The 26154-nt window shown below is 40.6% G+C and overlaps 1 long non-coding RNA gene across 1 annotated transcript in view; it reads left to right on the forward strand.

Annotated features, from left to right (window-relative positions):
- Window positions 1–26154, forward strand: part of LOC140707425 (uncharacterized) — a 123242-nt gene extending 97088 nt beyond the window's left edge. Inside the window, exon 3 of the long non-coding RNA XR_012087484.2 lies at window positions 1–26154. This is a non-coding gene — a long non-coding RNA (uncharacterized LOC140707425).

Here is a 26154-nt window from a genome sequence, read left to right on the forward strand (position 1 = left end):
TCTGTGTTAGAAAGTAATATTTTGGCCATATGACTGTGAGGTCAACAGGAAGCATCCAGAAGGTAAACTCCTCATTTCTTGTGATGAAGATAACAGGAGCAAGAACAAGCACAAATTATTTCACAGTGCTATCAGCAAATCTCCTGTTGGGAAACAGACAATACAAATACATCTCTCTTAATGCATATGAAATTTCTTTCTTGAATGCTGGATATGGAATAGAAGAAAAACAGGTTAATTGTTTCAACAGAACCAACCATTTTTGCTCTATTTTTATGAGTTCCATTCCCCACTTTTGGCAATGATTGAATTCTTTTTAGATTGTAGCTGGCACTTTGTGTGTAACCTAACATCCAGAAGATGTACAAGCAGAAGGAAAATTACATTACTGTGTATGAGTTGGTGGAAAATGTGATCTAGAAGACATGAGAGTAGGAAGAGAATACATGATTACCACAGCTTTATGCAGGTTTTGTGGTTATTTGTAAGAGAAACATAGATTTCTACATGCAGAAAAAGGTGCAGTGTAGATTTCAAATTGTTGCTTCTTGAACAAGGAAAATGGCAATTGTGCAACAGTTTCCTCACATTCTCTGTCCCTCCCTTAATCCCAGATGCTCTGGTAAAGTATTTTCTCAAGGTAAGGAATTCCTAAGTCAAGAATTTGGGGGGAGAAAGTTCAGAATGTGGCTTCTGACTTTGATGCATCATCTGAAACAATCTGATTTGTTTTGCAGTCCTGTATTCTTTAAACCATTTGGTCTAGATACCAATGCTGATTTGGCAGGGCTTTTCTGATGTTCTTGAGATTAGGCAGGCTAGACCGTATATTCTTTGTCAAATTAAATAAGAAGAAATTATATGTATATAAAAATTTCTTCTTATAATTTTTTTTAAAGACCATGTCTATTTTTGTAATTTGACTCAAGTAGTTTAATAAGCCCGGGTAAATAACTGATCTTCCCTTTGTTTCTGGCATGTGCAAGGCAGCAGCAGCAGCAGCAACTTTCTTTTGGTTCATAGAGAGAATACCCAGCGCCAGCAAAGCAGGTAGCAAACGGAATAAGACAACCCTGAAACCCATAGAGGAAAAGTGAAGAAGAGGGCACATGCAATGCTTGGGAAAGCTCCTTTAGGGGTGGGGGAGGTACGGGTGTGGAAATCATCATCATCACTATTGCTATTATTACTACAATATCCATTAAATAGAATGCATCAAATGTTGGCTGGATCTAGTTCCTTGGATATCAGGGGAGAAAGAGCAGAGGAAGAAATAGAAATCATTCTGTGTGAGAATTGGCTGATGCCTAATCAGAGAAAAAGCAAGTACCCAAATGGTACCTGAGTGAAAGGAAACGGTCCAGATTCAACACGAAATCTGGCCTTCATCCCAAGCTGGGAGACAGCCCTAACATTATTCCTTTATTTAATTAATTGCTTGACTGTTTAATTAATTGCTCAATCAATTTGCTAGTTGCTTATGGTATCTGGAAAAGAAATATCTCAAAATAGTTTGCATAGCAGAGCAAAAGAAAGCAAAACAAGGGAAACAGGGAACACTTAAAAATTTAAAATGCAATGCTTTAAAAAACGTTATATGAAACAAGAATTTGTAAAGTATAATAACTAACATAGTGTGCAGTCGGGATGAGAGGAATCCCTAGAAGATCACTCATTCTGGTTGATCTCTTTTGATATGCATCATTTTGATTAAAACTCCTGTGAGATTCCTCAACTCCTACCAAATGAGGCAAAGTTGGCTGGTATCCAAGTTGGCACATCTCCACTACATAAAGGGTGATGACAACACCAAATAACATTAAAATTTAATTTAATTTAATTTAAAACTTCCTATCCCCCTCTTCAGGTTCCTAAATGTCCTCCTTGCTTCTGGGAAGCCTTTGCAAGCCACAGGATGCAGGGGAGCCTTTAATATCAGAAAATATCTAGCAGCGACCCAACTGCCATATTGGGACTGCCCCTGCCCCCCCTCCCCATCCTGTGGCTCAGACCCTGAAAGGGGGTGGCGAGAGAAGGTTCCAAATTAAATTAAAGCAATGATTAGTGTTGCCAGATTATGGCATCATCACATTTTATGCTTGGTGGAGTTGCACAACAGGATTTCAGTCAAAGTGTCGGTAAATTGTATAAAGTGTAAAAATTCTCTTTTTCTGTTGAGAAGGAGAGCACATGCAGACAGCATGCCTAGAAGGAGCAGCTGATTGTTAAGAAAGATGCTAACCACCCGTCTAGTGCTTCAGTTTCTTAAATAAAGAAGTAGAAGTCCTCTAGTAGCCTTAGTCACCTTTGCTTTCTCAGATGGAGTGGGAGATCTTCTCATCTGTCAGGCTTCCATTGTCTCCTGCAAGCACTATGCCCTCCTTGGCAGGGTAGATTCTGCCTCACTGTCACTTGGTCTCTTATGTCCCTGATTTTCCTGCTGGGATGGGGCTTTCTCGTCTTCATCCTCCAAAAGGACATGACACCATTTCCTTCCCCAGGATGAATGTGATGGGAAGTTGGCCATGACAATTCCCTCTGCCCCAGTATATTACAGTGACCTAAACAGCAGACTATCAAAGCACTGACTGCAATGGCCAGGCTATCCCTGGTCATCTCTCTACATGTGGTAAAGTGGAATACAAAATTACATATATTTGTGGAAATGATGCTTATGTTCAGAAGTAGCCTTCCACCATCTTGCATGCTCTTGAGCTGTTGATGCCGGAATTAACATATCAGCCTTTAATCAGAGTCAGTATTTGGTCTATTTTACACTCAAGTTGCTTCAGGGTCTACCTTCTGTGACATCATAAGAGTCTGACATCACAAACATTGTGCCTTCTGTGACCTCGGAGCTTGCATGTTTTCCCTCACCCTCAGGCTTCTGAAATCACAGAGAATGGAATGCTGTTGACCTGGCAACCCTAGTTCTTTAGTAATTATGATTTTATTTATTTTTGGTACCTGGCCCCATCAGTGTCTGCTTTTGACCAAACAGATGGCGCCAGTCTTTAACCATACGATAGTTAGCACCAATCACTATTTTGGGATTATATACAGAAAACGGAGAAAGATCTCAAACATGCAGATGCTTTCGCTGGAAGATCATTATAGCTGAAAAAGAGACGTGCTGAGAAAAAAAGACCCAATCTGCACAAAGGTTATATAAACTAGCGGCATGCCGTTTATAAAGGTCCTGTCACCTCTCAGTTCTGTTGATTAGAATCACTTGTAGCAATGAGAGCATTCCTATAATCAAAGACACATCAATGTGTGATGTGTTTTTAATTATTCACACCTGCTAATGTTCCAAATGCCACATACTGCTTTGCCTGTTTGAAGAGAGAGAAACAAACAAACCTTTGCAGCTCAGGCTGCTATTTTTAAACATTCGACAGTTTTCCATTTCAAGATTGTGAGGCAGGACAACGTTCATGATCAAGACTGATTTACATGATATGTCAAATCCATAGATTTGGTAATTATGGTTGCATGTTTCGCCTAATAAGGATGGGCATAAGTTGTTACCAATCTTCCTCAGAAGATAGTGTTTCTTTACATACCTGCCATTTTCCTCTTTTCCCCTGTTGGGACCCATACAGTAGGGAAATTCCATATTAGTGCCAGAGAAGTTTCTTGGATCATCTTGAACCTTGCTAAGGAGCGAGCCAGGTTCAGTCTAGTTCAAAAACTAGCACATTTCCTCAAAACCAGGAAGAAAACACCATGGGGTGATTCTGGGAACTTTGGCCTGAAGAGCAGACCACCTTGAATGTTTCTTTTGAGGGAAAACAAAGCTGAGATCTGATTTTTTTCTTCTTCAGAAAAGCGATTTTACTAATGCAGCAAAATACGGACTAGAGGTCACTTACAAGAGGCTATCCTTGATGGAAAGTCACAGCAAATTATTGAACAGCAATTCTGCATTTTTTGGAACCAGGGAAGAGGGGATGTAGACATTTGGAGAAGCTGAAAGAAGCGCAGGGGACAGACAACAACAAGACTTTAAAGGTGAACTAGGTTTATTTGGCTTAGAATGGCAAGGGTTGGTATCTGCTTCATCATATGAAATGTTGCCTTATTTGAGCAATTGTTATATACATGCTTACATGCCTGGATGGATAAGTAGGTAGACAACCATAAAACACTGGTCTTTTCTTGAACACTGGCCTCTAATAAACACTTGTAACACATAAGAGTTTTGTACTGATGAAACATGTGCAGTGTGATAATAGGTCTTTGTTCCTATTCAAGACACCTGAAATAGAGTCAAAACTCTTGATGAATTCTTGGAATATTTTCCAGACTTTATTAGATTCTTTCTCACATACTCTGAAACCTTTGATGTACCAGTAGGAGCATCCCCATAGCATGCCAGAGGGACATGTTTAAAAGAAGCCACAGGAAGTCTTAAACATACTTAGAACCCATACTATGTGTGCCCTTGAGAATCTCACTTGGGAAGCCTCCAATATGCTAAGCAGATGGTCCATCAGTACACCAGCAGCCTGGGAACAGATAGTCATTTGTGGCTGCATCAGCGTATTCTGTGGATGCAGGGACCATTTCCTCCTGAGACCCACCTCAAGCTGCATCATTTCTGAAGTATCTAGAAGTCTACTTCTGGTTTCCTAACCCTCTTTGCAGGTCAAAATAAGGAGTGGGGATTGCTTTTAAAGGGAATCCTTCTCTCCAATGGCCTCCCAAATTTTTATTCTTCTTTCTGTAGAACAAAAGGGGGGAAAACAGAGGGGAAAAAGGAGAGAGAGAAAGAAAAAACAAACTGTACTGCTTATATATTGCTCCATTGCACTTAAAGCACTCTCTGGGCAGTTTACAATTAAATCTTGCAGGCTACACACTGCCCCCCTCCAGCGAACTGGGTACTCAACTTACCAACTTTGGAAGGATGGAAGGCCAAGTCAGCCTTGAGCTGGCTACCTGAGGCCATCAAGATCAAACTCAGGTCATGAGTAGAGTCTTGACTGTAGCACTGACATTTAACCACTGTGCCTTGAGGGGTGCAAAACTGGGAGAGCGAACACATTCAGTTTGCAAGATCTGTGTTGCTCATCATTGTGGTAGAGTATTATACCCTTGCCAGGTCTTTTCAGTTTTCAGCATCCACCCAAATATACAATTCACTATGAAAAAAGAAATAGAGGGCCAACTCCCGTTCTTAGATGTCATGGTTATACGCAAAACTGACCTCCTATTGGGACACAAGATCTACAGAAAAGCCACCCACACAGACTGGTATCTACACAAAAACTACAACCACCACCCACAGCAAAAAAGAGGCATAATCAAAACACTGGTAGACTGTGCAAATCGGAACTGTGAAGCTCAATTTCTTGGCACCAAACTCAACCATCTGAATGTTTGCATACAGGCAAAAGGCTACTCCAAGAATGAAATCACAAGAGCCACCAAACCAGGAAAACAACACCACACTGAAAGGGAAAAACACCCACCCATAAATAAAGTATCTCTGCCATACATCAAAGGTGTCACAGACCACATGGGGAAACATTTGAAAAAAACACAACCTACAAATAATATTCAGACCCACCACAAAAATACAACAAATGTTACGGTCAGCAAAGGACAAAAGGGACCCCCATCACCACTGCAGGAGTATACCGGATACCTTGCAGGTGTGGCCAGGTATATATTGGAGCCACAAAATGCAGCATCCACACCAGAATCAAAGAACATGAGAGACACGGCAGACTAAAACAACCAGAAAAATCAGTAGTAGCTGAACATACCCCAAAACAAGCTGGACACAAAATTCTATTTCAAAATACTGAAGTACTGGACAACACCAGCAATCATTATGTTAGACTGCACAGAGAAGCCATTGAAACCACACACACCAGCAGAGCTTCAACAAAAAAGAAAGCTTAACACTCAACAAAGCCTGGCTCCCAGCACTGAAAAATACAGCCTGCAAAGGTCAACGGACCCTACCCAGCCACAAGGACTGGTGATCATTGCACACAAAAGATCAGCTAACAACACCTATCAATCAGAGTGACAGATAATCTCTCCTCCTTATCACAACAATACACCCACAACAAAAAACACACTGATCACCATAATCACCCAATCTTCTGAACAGGATAAAAGCTGATCCCACAGCTATAAATACTCAACTGCATCAGAGTACAGACAGAGTTCTGACATCTGTCCCCTGAAGATGCCAGTCGTAGAGACTGGTGAAACATTAGGAAGAACAATCTTCAGAACAGGGCCAAAGAATCTGAAAAATCCACAACAACCAACTTTTCAGTTTTGTTTCTTATATGTGTCTTTTTAAATGACACATGCTTCATTTGAACAGCTCAGATTAGGTACTTAAGAAGCTGTAGTGGCCATATTACATCTCTATGTGCCATCTATATTATTCTCAGTTCACAGTAATTTTAGTGTAAATTTCTGCTTCTATGTTTTGCACCTTTTTGTGGAGTACTTTTTAAACAGCAACCTCCTTTCAATGTGCTCTTCAACTTCTCCTTCCTTCCCTCCCCATCTCTTGCCATCTCTCATCCCTAAGGACAGGCTCATAATGAATTTCTGCCTTTTCTACTTTGCTTTTTTCTTCTGCCCTTTCCAGTCCGTTTTTTGGCATAGGATTTATCTGGAGAAAAAGGCACAAACATATAGCCTGTTTGGCAGACTGTTTGACCTTTGATGATCTCAGTTCATTTCTCAGTGGGCAATTTCCGGAGCACAAAACTGCTGCCATTTAGTTCTCTTATTGAAAAGGACAGAAAAGGCTGGAGTTTGCGTGTGACTTGGAATCCAAAGTGAGTGGGATTTTCAAAGTGGTTTAAAGGCCAGGTGTCACTAAAACATAGGCCACATTGACACAAACATTTGATGGTGACACCATATTGGCATGGCCACTGTTGGAGTAAATCTCTTATGGATATGTTATGTTTTAGCAGATTTGCATGAATTTGTTACTTCCTTGTAGCTGAATGGAAGGAGCCACAACCCTTCACAGAGCCAAGCCTTCTTTGTGAACACATTTCAAATGGACAATTGTGTATGGATTCTCTTTACCGAATGAATTGCAAGCTGGGGGGATATGCAATTTCCCTAAGGAGATGGGTTCCAGTCTATGTTCAATTTGGGGGAAAGTTTGAGCAGTGTATGGAAAATTCATTCATTCATTCATAGTCAAAACTTTCATAGTCAAAACAAGTCATAATTCTGAGTGCTGGTCTTGGCGTTGTCTCCAATGCATTTTTGGTATCACCTGGCAGGACAGAGTTTGAAATAGAAGAGTCCTAGAATGAGCTGGAATTTTTAGCATGTATACATTACTGAAACAGCGATGTCTATGTTGGCTTGGGCACGTCATGAGAATGGCTGATGATCAGATTCCAAAAGATCTGTATGGAGAATTAGTGCAGGGAAAGCACCCCAAAGGGAGACCACAGATGCGATTAAAGGACATCTACAAGTGGGACCTGAAGGCCTTAGGAATGGATCTCAACAGATGGGAAACCTTGACATCTGAGTGTTTAGCCTAGAGGCAGGCGGTGCAGCATGGTATCTCCCAATTTGAAGAGACACTTGTCCAGCAGGCCGAGGCAAAGAGGCAGTCCTAAAACCAGCAAAACCAGAGAGCTGGACAGATTGTATTTGTCTTCAGTGTGGAAGGGATTGTCACTCTCGAACTGGCCTTCTCAGCCACGCTAGACGCTGTTCCAAGACCTCTATTCAGAGCATGTTACCATAGTCTCTCGAGACTGAAGGATGCCTACAGGGTGTTGGCAGATGAAATTGAGGAATTCTCAGGTTACAGCACGAACCCAATACAATTATTCCCTTGCCTAGTTGTCAGGATGCCTATTCAGGCATCACTTTTATGGACAGGATGACTATGCTATACCTAGCCCTTCCTATTCATATTATTAATTTAAACCTGTGGAAACAAAAATGGGGGTGGGGTGGGAAGGGGGTTAGGAAGTGAGGGCAGAGAAGAATAGGCAACTTCACACTTACCTCAGTATACTCTGTGCCCCTCAGTATGTACCATGAAAGACTTGATGTCAGCTGCCTCCAATGCACTAGATGTTGCCTGCTTTTGGGTGAAAGTTATCTGATACATTTATTAATTGCACAGTGACACTTCTGACACAAGAAAAGACACAAAGGTCACTGCTGGGAAGGAGGAAATGAAGAGAGAGATCAGCTTCCATCTTGAACAGTTCACTAATACTCACCTCCTGCCCTGGGGTCTGCAAATCAAGGACCCATTGCACACGGGTGCAGCGTGCATGGAACTCCCCACCTCCATATTTCCTGTGGCCATTTGACACTTTCAGGATAAGAATAAAAAATCCCCCTCTCTGCCCAGTCACTCAAGAACTGTGGCTGGCAGATTTATCCAGAAGACTTCTACAGATAAGATGTTTTTGGGGTAGGAACTCATATCCCCACATACCACCGTTATCATGGGAATCTGGCTACTACAGTCCACAAGTGTAATGTTTCCTGTCTCTTTGAACACCCTGACTGGCCACCATGATGTCTTACTGCTGTTCAGTTTTCTTCCTGCAAAGGCTAGATTTAGCTTAAAACACAGCACTCCTTTTAACAACCAATCTGCTTTGCACTCAGGTATTGACGGTCGATTTCCTAATTGGAGCTTATGTAAAGCAGTCATTCACACTGAAGCTGAAAGATGAAGACAAATTAACACAGGGGACAGACTGCACACTGCAGTCTTTTCGGTGTCTCTTTTGCCCCGTTTTGTACATCACTTGGGGTTCTGCTCTTCTAGATGGGGTGGAATGTCTGTACAGCCCTCTTTTCTGTGATACAGGTGATGTAACTCAGCAAAGAAAAGAAAAAGGTGCTCCTTATATACCATCCCACGGTGCTTAAAGCTCTGTCTGGATGGTTTACATTTTAATTATGCAGGCCACACTTTGCCTGCCCCCTCACAGCAAACTGGGTACTCAATTTACTGACCTTGGAAGGATGTAAGGCTGAGTCAACTTCAAGCCAGCTACTTGAGCCCATTGAGATCATACTCTGGTCATGAGCAGACTCTTCACTGTATTACTGCAATTTTACCAATTAAGAATGTAAATCTTTAACTTGTTTTGTCCTACAGTGCTATATAGGAAAACTCCTCCCCCCATACCAAGCTGGCACAAGTCAACTGACTTTTTTGTTGTTACGTTGTTCATGGAGAAAATTTTTGCAGCCTTGCGCATATCTGTAAAATGTGTATTGCACTGGAAAAATGCTAAACATGATTTTTTTGCATGGGCTAGTATAAGTAGTAGCACTGAATGGGTTGCTTGTGGCTTTGTGATCAATTTGCCTGTTTTGCTGTGTGTGCTCAACCTTACCAAGGTAAAATGCATTAGTTTTGTACAGAAGCAGGAGCTTTGCAGATTGTATTTTGCACAAATTGTTGAAATGATGTTGAAAAACAAATATCCGTTGGCCTCTTGGCCTTGCCTAAAGATGAGCTCTCTCAAGGGAATTGCTGACTGCTCACAATGCAGTCTTGCCATGTGGCCACAACCAGAGCTGCACAAAACAGTGAAAATTGGATCCCCACCCTTCCCATATTTCAGTCTTGAATGGGTAATTCAGAGTCATTAACTTTACAAAAGACCTATTCCTAATATATTGAGAATGATCAATCCATCTGCTTGCATTTTGGATTCTCTTCACATGGGCAGGTATGATCATGGAACTATCACAACAAGCACTTGCGCTTTCAGATATACCACTAAGGCACTGCCTCCTAATGGAAATGATTTTCTATATTCTGGTTTACAGTCACTAAGAGGATATTGTTTGGATTCTCTTTTCTCTCTCTTTCCTTTAATTACATACAAGTAATATTCAGTAAAAAAATATATATTGGAAAAATGTACACAAACCAGCATATCTACTGTTTGATCTATTCACTTGTAAGTAATGAAACATTTTATTCTTATTCCAACTAATGTCTCAAAGTGGGTTATTGAGACTGTAAGTGCCAGTCGATGGGAAAAAGGGATGGACTAATCTGGGAGACTTGAAGTTATTTTGCTCTATGAAGCCACACACTTCTGCTGCACAGCTACAGGAATTTAACCAGAAATTCAAAGTTCTGCAACAGATGGAAAACCATGAACAGCCACAAAAAATGAAACTGCCAGACCTTTGCATCTTTAACCACAGCAACTGCATATTTCCAGCAATCTTTGTGATTTGAATGTGTTTTTATATACACATACATACATATCCATACACACACACATATATAAATACACATACATGCATGCATGCATGCATACATACATATACATATGTATACATACACACACATACGAGTATTTATGTGTACTTATATACACATACACACACACATATATATGTGTGAGTGTGTAAGTATATGTATATGTATGTGTATGTGTATATATATTTGCCCCAACTTTCTCTTTAAATATATTAAATAAATATTAGATATAATAAATATATATTAAATATATTAAAAATAATTTTTGAGTTCCTGATTCAGCAAGTGGGAGGGATGTAGAACCCAATCTTTCTTGAAAAGCGTATCATCTTTATGCAGCAAGGTTGCGGTTCACCACTGAAGTTTCTTCACAGATTTCTCCAACCTAATGTGCGGTGTCTGCTGTTCCCTTCCAGGAGGCTCTGCAATGGTTAACACAAATTTGAGCTCTTCTTGCACGCAGCAATGCAGAAACAACGTGCTAATGACTGTTCTTATAGCAGTGCATTTCTTTGTCCAAATGTAGGCCAAAAGCAATATATATTCCTCCGCCTGCATTTCCATTTGTCAAAATGCATAAGAATACTTTGAAAAAAGGTTATTGAGGTTACAGGGAAAAACCAAAGCACTTTGATGTTTCGGTATATAACTTTCTCCAGAACATCAGCAATGCTTCAATTTAAAAACGGAACTGTCAAATATCTTATTTGTGTTTACTACAAGTGGATTTGGTGGAGTCCTCAAATAATAGAAAATTTCAGGGAGTTTATCTGTGGTGGTCATTGCCAAGAGCGAAAACTTAATAAGTTATACAAAGAAGAAGATGAAAAAGTAGGCCAGGCTCATAGGGGAAAAGCAAACCAACAACAAAGCAGAAAGGCTTGACACATTTAGGGCAAAGAGATTCTTGATGGATAGTAGTCCTTGCTTTTATTTTTTTTTCCTGGACCAGTAATCTGTGTTACTCTTGGCAAGTAATCAGACGAGCATCTCCAAGTCTCTTTGTGTATTTAAACTGTGCTCATCTATTAGTAGTAGAACACTGTGCCTGTCATGCTGTTTGTGTCTGAGGGCCAGTATGGCTGTCGGCTTTCTCTGCTCATGATTTAAAAGCTTGTCAAAGGGTGTGTGTGGGAAAAACTGGAAGATGCACATGTTTTGCCATGTTGGAGAGTTCGGACTGAGAAGGACTGATAGGGATTCTGCAAAGCAGTTAGACATAGGTCTCTTATTTATAATAATAAAATACCACGATCATCTTAGAACTGCAGAACTAGAAGAGACCCTGTGGATCATCCTGTCAAGGAGGCACAGTGGGGAACCGAACTCCCAACCTCTGGCTCTACAATCAGAGACCTAAACCACTGAGCTGTCATTGCTGCTTCCTTTGTAAGAATGCAAGCAAAGGAATGTTGTAGTGGAAGTAAAACTTGGGAGTCAGATTCAATTTAAGTGAATTCGACCAGGGTGTGATGTGGGTTCACTAATTATTAGTGCATGGTCCTCGTGTATTGGGTCTTTGCTTTCTAAAAAGAGAGATGCTTCAGTTATGACACTTTGATATTCAGGGAGAAAGAACATTTTTTTCATGTGAGGGTTAAATTGCCTTTGAGGCTCATGTGCACTAGGTATGGCGGCATCTGATTACTGGTCATGCAGAAAAGACAAGGCAGAAGAATACTAATGAGCATGGCGACAGTCCACATAAGCAGGAAGCATCAGAAATGCAAACGGAAGAAGTGACCTAAAGTGCCACACAAACAGTTAGGAATCTTCCCTTGCTCTGTCTTCTGGAAGAAGCTAGAATAAGATGCCAGCAGATCTCTTTATTCATGGAAGCAAATATGACAGGCTCAAAGAACAAAATATTTTTTTATTAAGGAGAGGGATGGGAAAAGTTGAAAACGACAACTTCCAACATATTCCAGCTGGCATGTCTGGAGTATTCTGGGAGTTGTAGTCCAGAGAAGTAACTTTGCCTATCTCTGAGGAAGGCTAGCCAAGGTTCACAATGCATGATGCAGTCTTTCAAGGGACACAAAGATTTTGTAAGCCATAAAAAGGGGGAGGGGAGAGACTTTGTATGTGAGTAAGGTCGACAACCCTTTGTCGATCTGCTTTTGCTTTCAGATTGTTTTATAAGATGGCAATGGGCAACATTCTTATTTAGAGCAAAGGTGTGACAATTTTGTCCTTGATGTGCTCAAATCCTCCATCCAAAAATCTATTCTTGTACACAGAAAACCAGTATGTTAAGAACTCTTCTCCCAAGGCTGGGGTGCAGATTTCCTTTGGTCCTCAGTGCTGAATCCAGGACAAGGCTAAACCAAGTTGGGGGTGGTGGCTCGGCTCAGCTAAGCCCCTCATCAACATGCAGTTTTTCTCATGAAGCCCAACCCAAGTTTCTTCATAGTTTTCTCTCATAGGAAATGTCACAGCTTCCTCTCCACTTGGCTGGGAAAGTGAGTGGGATGAAGAGGAATGACTGTGCTATCTTCTTGTTTTATGAAGGTTTGGAGATAAGATGGGGATTGTCCCTACTTTGCTTGCCTTCCTGAGTGGGAGGGTAAGTGGAGCAGAAGAGATGAATTTACATGTCACATTTTCTAACTGACTGGAGAGAACATAGTGCTTGTTCCCCATTCTGAATGGAGAGGGTGAACAGGGCAGGAAGAAAGTCTTATGGCATCTCTTGTCACTGGTTGGAAATAACATGGGGATTCCCAATGACAGGGGAGAGCCATCCTCTGGACATGGACAGATTCAAGCCATAGCTGGGTTGGATTAGGGCCTCGGATCAGAAGTTTAACTCATCTTCCCTGTGGGAAGGAGTATGGAGTACGGAGGAAAATCTCATTATGTGCGCTCCCATCTTCCTCTGGAAGTAACACTGTTTAGACACAGTATATTAATTTGGTGAAAATAATGCCTATCTCTAATCCATGATCAGGACCCACAAGTATGTAGATAGTACTCACAAATTCCTTATGTTCTCTGCAAATCTTCCCTCAACAACAACAACAAAAAAGGAAAATAAATTAAAAATTCTTAAAAGAAAGAAAATGAATGTTGTCATTAAAGCTGTAATGACAGAGATTAATTCTAGAAATCAAAGAGGGTTCCAAACAGAGAAAGATTACCTTGTGATTAGAGTGGTGGGTGTTCTCACTTGAACAAAGTGCCTATTAGTAGGTTGAAGAAAGTTTGAAATTATGTTCCTTGTAGTATTATATTACCATTATTTGATCTGACACCAAATCAGAATTCAAGGAATTCTTATCACTATATGTATCTTGATTCTGGACCTGTGATGCTTTCTGTTTTCCACCTCAACGGCAAACTATGGGCTAAATAATGTGCCACATTAAACGTACTGTACACCTGCACTCATTTCACACACTAGCAAGGTTATGCACAAAATCGTACAAGGCAGGCTTCAGCAGTATGTGGACCAAGAACTCCCAGAAGTACAAGCTGGATTTAGAAGGGGCAGAGGAACTCAAGACCAAATTGCTAACATGCGCTGGATTATGGAGAAAGCCAGAGAGTCCAGAAAAACATTTACTTCTGCTTCCTTGACTACGCAAAAGCCTTTGACTGTGTGGACTACAGCAAACTATGGCAAGTCCTTAAAGAAATGGGAGTGCATGCCCACCTTATCTATCTCCTGATATATCTATCTGTGGGACAGGAAGCAACAGTTAGAACTGGATATGGAAGAACTGATTGGTTCAAAATCCGGAAATGAGTACAACAAGGCTGTTTATGGATTCCCTGCTTATTTAACTTATATGCAGAATACATCATGAGAAAGGCAGGACTGGAGGAATCCCAAACCAGAATTAAGATTGCCGGAAGAAATATCAACAACCTCAGAGATGCAGATGATACCACTCTGATGGCAGAAAGTGAGGAGGAATTAAAGAACCTTTTAATGAACGTGAAAGAGGAGAGCGCAAAAATGGTCTGAAACTCAACATCAAAAAAACTAAGATCATGGCCACTGGTCCCATCACCTTCTGGAAAATAGAAGGGGAAGTTATGGAGGCAGTGACAGATTTTATTTTCTTGGGCTCCGTGATCACTGCAGACGGTGACAGCAGCCATGAAATTAAAAGATGCCTGCTTCTTGGGAGGCAAGCGAGGGCAAACCTCGACAGCATCCTAAAAAGCAGGGACATCACCTTGCTGACAAAGGTCCGTATAGTCAAAGCTATGGTTTTTCCAGTAGCAATGTATGGAAGTGAGAGCTGGATTGTAAAGAAGGCTGACTGCCGAAGAATGGATGCTTTTGAATTGTGGTGCTGGAGAAGACTCTTGAGAGTCCTGGGGACTGCAAGGACAACAAACCTATTAATTTGAATGAAATCAACCCTGAGTGCTCACTGGAAGGATGGATCCTGAAGCTGAGGCTCCAATACTTTTGCCATCTGATGAGAAGAGAAGACTCTCTGGAAAAGACCCTGATGTTGGGAAAGTGTGAAGGCAAGAGGAGAAGGGGATGACAGAGGAGGATGAGATGGTTGGACAGTGTCATCAAAGCTACCAACATGAATTTGACCCAACTCCGGGCGACAGTGGAAGACAGGAGGGCCTGGCATGCTCTGGTCCATGGGGTCACGAAGAGTCGGACACAACTTAAAGACTAAACAACAACAACACTTGAACTTTGTTTCCTTTCTTTATCTGAAATAAATATGCAGGATATCATTTTGGGTGGAGTCCAAATTTCCCCTCGCTGTTTTCGAGTTGGACACGACTAAATGACTAAACAACAACAGCTGTTTTCTGGGGAGTGAGATAACTTGTCTGAGTGAAAGGCAGTGAACTCAAATGAGGATGATGTAAGATAGATTGCTTAATGGCTTATTTGCTCCCTTTCTTCCAATGGGACCTAAGGTAGCTTATAAGATTATGGGAAATCTGGACTGGTTCTGAAAGCAAGGTCATTTTGCAGAGTAGAAGGCAATCTTATAAATTATCATTGAACATTGAAAATCTTGACTAAATAAGGGTTAAATCATCTCCTGCACCGTCAACTGGGAACTTTAGAATATGTACCATGGCTAATTGCTTACCCCTGAAAAGAAAAGAAAACCTATCGGTTGATGCAATCAAAAATACAAGTTGTAGAGTTTAGAATTCTGGAAATGACTGATGGCAGCACAGAACACAATACTTGCTGTTGTCGGTAAATACTGTGCTCTTGGACAATGTTTTTCCCCCTTCTCCATGGCCATTATTTTTTATGGAGCGATTGGTGCAAAATATTTATGGAAGTTTGCAGACTAGTGACCTACCATAATTCTCTAGAGGCCGTAGGTAGTTTTTCAGCCAGTGAGTTCAACTAAGCGCAGGCAACATATAAACTGCTCCATAAAGCTCAGTTGAGCCATTTGGAGCTGCCCTTAAAATTAGCGCTATCAAGAAACCCAAGCATCTCAATTACGTAATAGAGGCAGCTGCTGCTAATAGCATTAATTACTTAATTTGACTAGGAAAATTGTCATTTTCCACATCCTAGCAGCAAGATTTGCAGCTGTAGTTCTCCAGTTTATTTCATGGTTGCAACCACTAGATGGGGATAGAAACCATAGTCTCCCCATGGAGTCTTCCACAGTGAAATATCCAAGACTGCCTGCAGCGCATAGAATATAGGATCTTCGGGGCTTTTAAGTAAACCTTGGTATTTCTTAGCTGTGGGCAGGTTTCATGTTATATCGAACTGATACGCAAGTCTTTTCCTTCCCTTCCTTTTTTTCTCTTTGGTGCATGTGAATTTTTCAAATCATGGAGAAGGGCTCCCAAGGCACATTGTAATGCAGTCAAAGAGATCAGCGCTCCAAAGTTTGAGTCGAGACCATGGCTGCTGCACTAACAAGATCTAAAACTGAGAGCTGTTGTTAGAGAAGGGGCAGATTTTTAAGCTCTTTAATTATCCTCCTCCCCCCTTTTCATGGAACAAAAATCTTCTTCAGGAGGGTGCAACGATCCCGACTTTCCAAACTTCAGCTGCTCTATAAAAAAACCCACACTGGCTCTTTGAATGCGCAATCGAGCAAAAACGTCTGACCAAATTTCATGGGACATCAATACTGAAAACTTTCTATGGTAGCCAGCGTTCGCTAGGCCTGTTAAAGAGCAGTGGAGCTGAAGCAGCTACAGTACCGACACAAACTTCAGAGGAGATGCACTGTGGCCATGGCTTGCCAGAGCACTTGAACAATCACCATGCCCAGACAGAGAGTAGGAAGTAACAGTCCAAGCACATCAGACTAGTTTCTCAGGCTTTCCAGAATGAAAGACTCAGGCAGCAATCAAAAACACCCTGAACAGTCAATAAGTCCCAGTGAATTCACATGTAGGTTTACATAGTAAAAGTCCCTATCTGTATTCCCACCAGAACACTATCTCTACAGGATTAGATTTACTGGTTCATCAGTGTACACACAATGTACACACAATTCAGTTTACACACAGAGTTCTTCTGCCTACAAGGGCTTCCCCATCTTCTGTAATGGGAGAAGTTTCCCTTCACTTAAGTTTATGCATTGAGAAACATAGCAAGAATTGTACTCATCATTGCATGGAGAGGAGATCCAGAGCTTGAAGCATTTAGTTGGAAGTAATTCTGTTTATTGCACCTGACAAGGGTAACAAGAAGATCACTAAATTACATTCCAAAAGTAACATATAAATTAGTTACAAAGTTACTATTTGGTATAAAAAAAGGTAAGGGCATTTTAAGAGACATTTTGACAGGAATTTTTCAAGATTCACCTCAATCCTAAGTGACAAGGAAAGCATTGTTTCGTTTTATCTGCTCAGTTTTTGTACTTTCAGTATCAAACATGGCCACTAGAGGGACATGGAGGCCACTTCCTTGCCTTTTTCTGGAAGGGAATGATAATGCAATAACATATAATACAATGGATCACCTTTGTAAACAGAACAAAGATAACAATATCTTGGCTCCCATAGAACAGGGCCGATGCAATGAGCTCCTTTACAACAAAAAAATTCCAAATTCTGAGCCTATCTAAATTTCTGTAATTAAAACACTGTGCATTATCTGTAGGGTGCAGGTGTGCACAAATTTATCAGCCCTGTTACAGCATATGCTCATAAACCAAATCTTGTTATGAAACATAATGTTCAGAAGCACATTGGAGTGCTGTATGTATTGATTACAGAGGCAATATATGCTCTGCAAAATCATCTTGTTTATCAGTCCGCTGGCTTTCTTTTCCTTTCTGTGGGTTTGTCTGGTTTGCATCCACACTCTGCTGAGTCAGATGCTACACTTCCCTTGGCTCTAATGGTTGTATCCAGTCTTCCCAATGAATGTTGTTACTTCTCCTCCAAGCTGCCATTTATATGTGTCTGCTTTCTGTTTCCCCTCTGTCACCTTCTCTTTTCCAAAATTGTTACTAGAGCTCATAAAAGTAATCTGTTCCCAGAGTTTTCTACCATTCCATCAAACACAGAAGGCTTTTCACATTTCACTAGCACATCCCAGTTGTGCCATTTTGTTGAGTTCAGTATGAAGGCGTGAAACGAAAAAAAATTGACCTGTGTATAAATGTTCTATTTGATTTTTCATGTTAATATTTTCCCATCACTGGACACTGCAGCTATACCCACACAGAGGCAATTCTTTTGCTGACAGAAAAGAAACGACAAACTGGAGATTTAAAATTTGATTCTACAACAGTTGTTCAATGACAAATAACACTCTCAACAGCGCTAAGTGCTATCACTGGTATCCTGTTGCTTTTACGATTACATGTTATATTACAAGGACTATTTGGCAGAGCTACACTGGAATACGCACACTGTACAAGTCACATTGCACATAGCATTTGGAAATCAGGGACTGTGTCACAAAAGCGCAAGGCCAGTATATGGCTTTTCCCATTGCTTGTGAAAGTGGGAGCGACTTCTATGGGGTTCAGCCCCATCCTACAGAGATACGGGTGTAAAAAAAAGTCTATGTTTACAAGATCTAATCATGTAGCTCTTTGTGATCATGTAGAACTCTTCTTTGTGGGAAGTCGATTGCATATGGAAGATCCCAATGATAGCCTTGTGGTTATGGGCTCCACAAGTACTCTCCTGTGCTGTGAGATAGCACCAGAGTTGTAAATATTAATTTCATTCTTTCACAAGAAGGTGAAAAATTTCAGAGGTTTTCTCCATGCTGGGTCAGGTCCTGAGTGGGTTTGTACACTTCCCTTGCTGAAGATGATAAGTTTTGCAATAATTTGTTGCATCTTGAGATTGCACTCTATAAAAGATTCCCATTCTGTTGACCGTATGTGTGTGCATGTATGCACACATGCATGTGTCTGAAGGTGGGTTGGAGTTCATCATTTTTTTACACTAACCTTATGAGTCAAAGACCCTTCCAGACTGCAGCCCTTGTAGGCTGCATGGACCACAAAAAGAAATGAAACATATCTCTTTATGCTCAACATAAGAGGGATTTTTGTTTTGTTTTGTGTTCGTGTTATGAGCTTGAAATCTGACTTGCCTCATGTGCGAAGTTAGACTGCAGCTCTATACCCACCCCCAAACCCTGTGGCCATGAATATCTGAGCTCCTGTTCCCCATGAGACAATACCCCAAATGAACTGCTTCTGCCTCTCTATACTGATTCTTTCTGGCAGAGATAATTAATGGGAAAATGGAGGGGTGGGCTACCATGTTATCCTTAACATGTGTGGGCTCCACACACTCAGATAACAATAGGGCTTAAAAGCTTTTCGAGGCAGAGGAACTCCATAGCCTTGCAATTAGAAGGCTCTACCCATCTGCAGAACCATGGTGGTGTCATAGTTATGTTGGCCGAGGACTTGAGAGATCTGGCTTCAAACCTCCTCTTGACTTTGAAAACCCAATAACTGAAATCCTGTTGCTATAACTTATACCCCATAAGGCTCATGATAGCAGTAGCAAATCTTTGGAAATTAAACAGTTCTGGCTTTTCTCCTGAATCTCCCAAGTTTCCAGTGTAATCCCTTTCATTGTCAAGAAGTTCTGGAAGCCATGGTACAAGAGAGACACTTGTTGAAAACAGCCCTGCCAATTGCTTTGTGTTTGGGTAAGAAGAGGTTAAGAGATGAAAAAAAGGAGTCAGCTTCTGGGATTTTGGTCTGGCTTAAGTGTTTTGTGAACTGACCTGCAAGTTCCCCCACGTGGGCTGTCACATTCTTTGTTTTTTTGTTTTTAATATTTATTTAAGGACAGGGTAGGGTATACAAAAAGTAAGGGCGAATAGGAAAAAGGGAAAAAGGGTTAGGGGGATAGGAGAACACAAAGTGTACAATGAACCAATCAATTGATATTACAATAACAAATCAACTTTTTGTTTTTTCACAATTTTATTACCCTCCTGCTTTCATCTTATAATTTAATTTTAGTTTAATTCTACATTACTGCAACACTATCTGGTAACTGCAGCCATTTATACAATACATCCCATCGTTCAGTTTTCTTCTGAATTGAACATTCTTTCAGCCCATCTGACAGGATATCCATTTATGTCATTTCCCATATTTTCCCAATACGTTTCTCTTGTTTCAGTATCTCTGCTTTCTTGAGATTTTTAACATAATGCTTGTTAATTTTGGAAGCTGCATAGGTCACTGGATGACTCTTTATCCCATCTATGTTACCTGGTGTCATGCTCAATAAAGTTGATTCTGAAGTTTGTGCAACTTCATTTAACTGTCATCACTTTCATCAGATCTTCTATTTTGCTAAGACCTTCATCACTTGCTGAAACCCTGTTATTATTGTATTTTGCATAGTAATCTGCCATTCCTTTTCTATTTCTTGTACAACTATTCCAAAACTTTGAGCTTGCACAGACCAAGTCTCCATTTGTCTTAAATTTTGGGGGGCCATCTCAGGCTTTCAAATAAGTGGGGTTTGTATAGATGATACTATGTCCTTACCCACAATGATTGCCCCTTAGATATCGTTCAGCAGTTTCCACAATTTTATCAACAATCCAAACCCCTAATCATAAACCACCCCTTAGATCTCCCTCCAATCTTTATCCAAATATTATAATATAAAAATCAACTTTTAACCCAGCAAATTCAAATTCAAATAGAACCGTGGCACAATTATTTCTTCTTCTCCCGAGTCTAGCAAGCTACTATTATCAGATTCACACACAGTCCAACAAACCAAAACAACAATCACAGAGTCTCAAACTGTTCAGTAATTGTCCTTGAAGCCCGTCTTATGATCTTTCCATTAACCCCTTGATGCTCCTCAGTTCAGTCGACCACGTCAGCTCCTTCTTTCTTCTCCAGAAAAACACCAGATTCAAAAGTTCACAGAGTCCAGGAAAGAAAAAAGAGAAATACGTCCAAGCCAAACTGCATTCACAAAACTCAAGTCTCTTGAATCCTGTCTGATGGTATTACCGTCTGGGATTCTTTTCCAGAAACACAAGATTTATTTTTCCGTCTCACTCTCTCGGCTTTGAAACCAGTCTGCTGTATTAAGAGTTAGTTAGTTAGTTTCGCTTTTGAGGCAGACTGATAAGATTGGCTCGCCGCTGCTTTTCTTCTTTCAGCCAAATATTTTCATTCTTATTTTCAGCTTAATGGGGCTGTTTCATAAATCAAAGGCTTCAGCTTACTTAGTTGTTATATATTTTAAGCTTATATTGGTTGTTCTCTTCACCCCCAGTAAAGAGTTACTCACGGCTCAGTGCCAAATATGGCTCCCCGCCTCCGATCCGTGCTGGGTGATTTCTTCAGAGGGAAGAAGTCCGGGTTTGTCTCCCATTCTTCTCCTTCTGCTGTTCACCATCTTCTTCAGAGAGAATTCTCCTAGACTCTCCTTCGATCCTCGTTTCAAAAAGGGGATCCTGGACCGGACAGGTTCCAGTTTTTCCAGAGAGCTCTTCTCTGGAGCTACTGGCAGCACCGCAAAAAAGCCCCGCCCTCATGGGCTGTCACATTCAACAGGCACAGCTGCACTAAGGACTGGGGTTCACCCCTTCTCTTCTGTGCTCTCTCCTTACTCAAATCCCCACTTACACCATACCTAGTAACTGGTGGGGGGGATGTACGGCATCATGCATAGACTTACTCTACCCACCAATCTTGTTTCGTATGCCTCTTGAATTCTGAGTACCAAAATTAAAAATAAACATAAAAGCCCTTTGCTAGATTGGCCTAGTTTCAGCTGATTCAAGGAAAGGAAGTTTCCACTTTGAAGCAAAGTTCTGTGTAGCTCAGAAGTTTACACTCTGCATTCTAACTGTGAGCTGCTCTAAATACAATCTATCGTTTCACTCTCTCTGTCTTCCCGGAGTTCCACTGCTCTTCCAATGAACCTCCCTTTGTTAATAAAAGAAGCCCTAAGGTAAAGGAGACTGGAAGTGATCTGTCTTTGAAGATTTATTTTTATCTTTGCCAGCTGCTAAGCTAGCTCCACCGGCTTATATTGCCAATAAATAAAAATAAAATAAACCCCCATATTTCGTTTGTATTGTAGTCTTCTTGGGAAAGGGGGAAAGGTATAATCTTTTCCTTGGCATTGCATGCCCTCCTTCTCCCGAATGTTCGCAGAGATTATTTTCTTTTAGTGTGCATTTTGAGTCAAAGCAACATTTCCTATCCCTTAATAGGACCGCTACCAGGGGGACTAGCATTCAGCAGAACCTGGTGCATATGCAAAACAAGAGGCTGGAAAGCATACTAATGACAGCCAGTTCATGCTGTCTGTGGAGGATTACGAGGGATTATATGTAATTATCTGAAATTGCACACTGTTTTTGCTGGTTTTTGAAAGAAGGTGTGTAATCGATAGGGGCTTCTCATTTTAATTTTATTTTATTTTTAACCATTGCCTTCCATTTCCATTTGCCTATTTATGAAAAGTAGATAATAGTTATAATAAAGAAATGGAGGGAGCAGTGAAAATTGCCAATATACAGGCCACTGTGAAAGGAATAAAGGAAGTTGATTTTCTTCCTACTTTCATTAACAACCTCCATCAGTCTTTGTCTTCAGGACTGGCCCCTTGTTCTGGATGCGTAGACACAGGGCATCCCACAAGTGTTGTTGCTTTTGAATAGTGATCCTCTAGATAATATTGTTAAGGAAGAAGAAGAAGAAGATCATCCTGCCCTGTCCCTGTCTACTGGTCAGGAGACTTCTAAATCGGGTGCAGGTCGCATCTTGGCAGTCGCTGGGATCAACATTAGGAGTGCATGGGGTCAGAGTGCAGAGTGGGAAGCAGCTTTTCTCTAAAAATTCATCTGCTCCCACTTTCCTCCCTGTCAACCAGATTTTTGGGAGAAGGAGAAAGGAAAGATCACTTCTGTTAGATGCCTGGATTGCTTTCTTACAGACGGTTTTTGAACTGGGTCAAGACTATGGCCCCTCCCTCATGCTGTATAGGGGGGATGCTTGCAAGAAAAAAGTTATCATTACTGCAGTAGGACCCCTGTATCTCTGAGACCAGTATTCATGTTTTTATTTTGCTGCAGTTTACCACAGCCCTAGATGCAACATACAAGAGCACCCCCTTGTGGCCTTTATCCTGCCTCCTTGTATGCTTTATAAAAACAATAGAATTATGTGCTGTCAAGACAACTCTGACTTATGGTGGCCCTTTTCAGGGTTTTCGAGGTAGAGAATATTCAGAAGTGGTTTACCATTCCCTTCTTTTGGGGCCATCCTGGGGACTATATAGCTTGCCCTATGATCATGAAACCAATCCCCCAAGGATATGGGGGCCCTACTGTATCTCTTTTATTTTTTTAGCTTTGAATATGAATCTGTAAATACTTGATGGCAGTCTCTAAGAGTCTTTCATTCATTGAATACATTTGTGCATCACTTCCCATGGCAAAATGCAGTATCCAGGTGACTGTGCTTACATAGCAATGGGCATTCCCATATTCTGAACGCTTAAACATATTCCATTGTTAATGAGGCATGTGGAATCAATACATGTTAGGGCTAGCCTTGCCCTCTCCATCATCAGTCTAAACATGGAAAGGTGATTTTCTGAAGGGGGAGAACTTGCTGTTGTTGCTAACCTCTCTAGGTAAGCCATAAGCCCAGTTCAGTGGAGCTCCATGCACCTCTATAAGAGAAGAATTGGGCTTCATTCTCATGCTTTCTTCTATGAAGATATTTCACTACTTGATTCCATTTATGGGGCTTCTAATGTTTCATAAATAAAAGAATGTTCGTATCAGATGATCATGGTCGATGACAACAACCCTTACAGATAATTATTCTAATAGGGCTCCCACTCCACCTCAATGACCTCTCACTCCAAACTGAGTCACTGCAACATGTGGATTAGCATTCATCAAAAAGCCATGTTCGAAACCTTCATGTCAGTGTTAAAGATTGATATGAGATTGATGACTAGACTATTCTAATTATATCCTTAGTCTCAGGGATTGCTGTAATTAGGCAGCCTAATGCATTCTGTGTCATTCATGAAGAGCCCAAATTCATGCTAGATCTGTATATAGCAGGATATAGCATGGATGCTTGAAATTCATCAAAGTATATTCAAAATTTCATCCCACCAATAGATTGCTCCTCTGTTTGATTACTGGAAAGTGATTCAGCTTACTAGGAATGTTTCTTTACTATCAGTTATATCAATTAACCAAAGGAGAAAGCCCATTAATGTAGTGCTAGAAGGAAAGGTTCAGGGTAGACTTTATAATGTTTTAAATAGATATTAAAAGTGAATTCTATAACCAGGATTATGATATACACTATCTATATTTCTAACTGGATCTTGAAACTCACACGAGCATAACCTTTAACAAGGGACACAATCAAAGGAAGCTGAAAGCAAGAAAATGCTGTCTGCTACTGAGTGATGGTCTAGGACACAGGAGGCCTGGGTTCAAATCCTGAGAAACCATGAAAACTTGTTGGGAGTGTGGCACTGGTTGGGGGAAAAAAGCCACCACTCCTTAAATATCACACTTCTCTTGAAAGCCTTGTTAGGACTGCTATAAACAAGTTCCAACTTGTCAGCAACAGCAACAATATGTTATGGGAAGTACAGTATCTGGGAAGTGCAAAGGAGTCCAACAGCAGAGGAAAATACTCATTCCCACCTGAAGAACGATGGGACAAAGATCTTTTTCTTTACGCTGCTGTCCCAAAGTTGCATTGGTTCACTAGTACTTGCATTCTCAGTGGGTTGAATCCAGATTTAGTCACAGTTAGAGTACATCCCTTGAAATGAATGGGATTTATGATTAAATTGTAGCACAAATAACGAAAGAGTTTTATGGCATCTTAAAGGCTAACATAGGTCATTTGGCGTATGTTTATGTGGACAGCAACCTTTTTTCCCACAGTCTCATGAATTCTAGATGAATTTACCTATAACTAAATCTGGAGTAAGCCCCATTGTTGCTGATGTACCTGTCTTTCTGTGTGCCTTATTTGGTTTACCCATGTATGTATAAAATTTAGGTTGTGTTTTTTTTCAGTATAACATAGTCTGTTAAGGTGTTCCATGTTCACTTGAGCTGAAAAATATTGAAGACATCCACCTCTGAAGGGCACACATCTTTAACAAACATAAAATTCAGATAACATGAATTCTGAACTGAGGCATCCTGTGATGTGGTTACTTAACAGCTTCAGCACTGTCTTATAAATGAATGACTAATAGTGACAGACTGGAGGATTGAAGTCCCAGATTTGTCTGGTCACCGAAGTAGACTCAGGGAGTTTATGCAGCTGAAGTAGCCATTATGTACTGCAAATACACAGTTGGCAACCCACAATACCCAAACAGAATGAGGAAGTTGGAAATGGCATTGAAAGAAAGCTATTCCAGTCCCATATACAGTACCAAATACATCCGAGTAAATCTTTCTTCCTCGCTCTTCCTATAAATCTGTTACACAGAGTTTTTGTGACCTTTATATTGCATTCCTCAAACCAAAAATCTTATATAATAGGTTAGTATTTGGATTACCTCCTAATGCCCTATGAGAGAAAAGGAGCTGAGAGGGACAAAGAAGGAATGCTTTTATTTGTAACTATGTTTTAAGTGTGTGGTACAGAAGACACTACAAACATTGTGTTTGGTGTTGAGGCTTTCTCTGAAAAACTGGACTTCTGGGCTTTTCTGAAAGAGAGGTATAGTGTTTCATTTCCCAAAAATAGGACTACAATAATTAGGGTGAATAAGAAAAATATGTAGACAATTCCATGATAGCAATAGCACAAGTGAGTCAAACAATTTAAGTATATTTGTTCTTTGTTTTCAAGACATGTGTCCTTTCCAAGGAGCAGGGATGGCTCCAGATTTTTTTAAAAAAATCTTCCACCCAAGAGGATGCATAGCAGCCTTTCCATTAGTGATTTTTTCCTGTCTCTTTGATAAGCAATGATACTCCCATTGTCACACCCTCTCTCCTGCTTTCCTTCAAGATTGGCAACATAAATTGAGCACATGTGAAACAGACTTTATGAGCTTCACAGGAACTGACTTTCAGGAAATTGGTTGAAAAATCAAATTCCAACAAAGCAGTATGTTGCAGGAAGAAACCAAACAATATTGATTGCTTATGGTCACTAATCAAATGTTTATTCATTCATTCATTCCTCTTATTTACATCCCACCTCTCTTCCAATGAAGGAACTCAAATCTGCTTACAAAAATATTTAAAAACAAATACAACTATGAAATAAATGAATAAAACTGTGTTTTGATTTGTTTTTAATGAAGCTTACATCATACTGTATCTTAGGTGGATTGTCCAGCTGCATCCCTACCTTGACCTTGGGTCCCACACCATGCTGGTCCATACACTGTTAGTCTCAAGATTAGACTACTGTAATGCTCTTTATGTGGGGCTGCCCATG

The sequence above is a fragment of the Pogona vitticeps genome, chromosome 1, assembly GCF_051106095.1.
Source record: "Pogona vitticeps strain Pit_001003342236 chromosome 1, PviZW2.1, whole genome shotgun sequence".
NCBI lineage: Eukaryota > Metazoa > Chordata > Lepidosauria > Squamata > Agamidae > Pogona > Pogona vitticeps.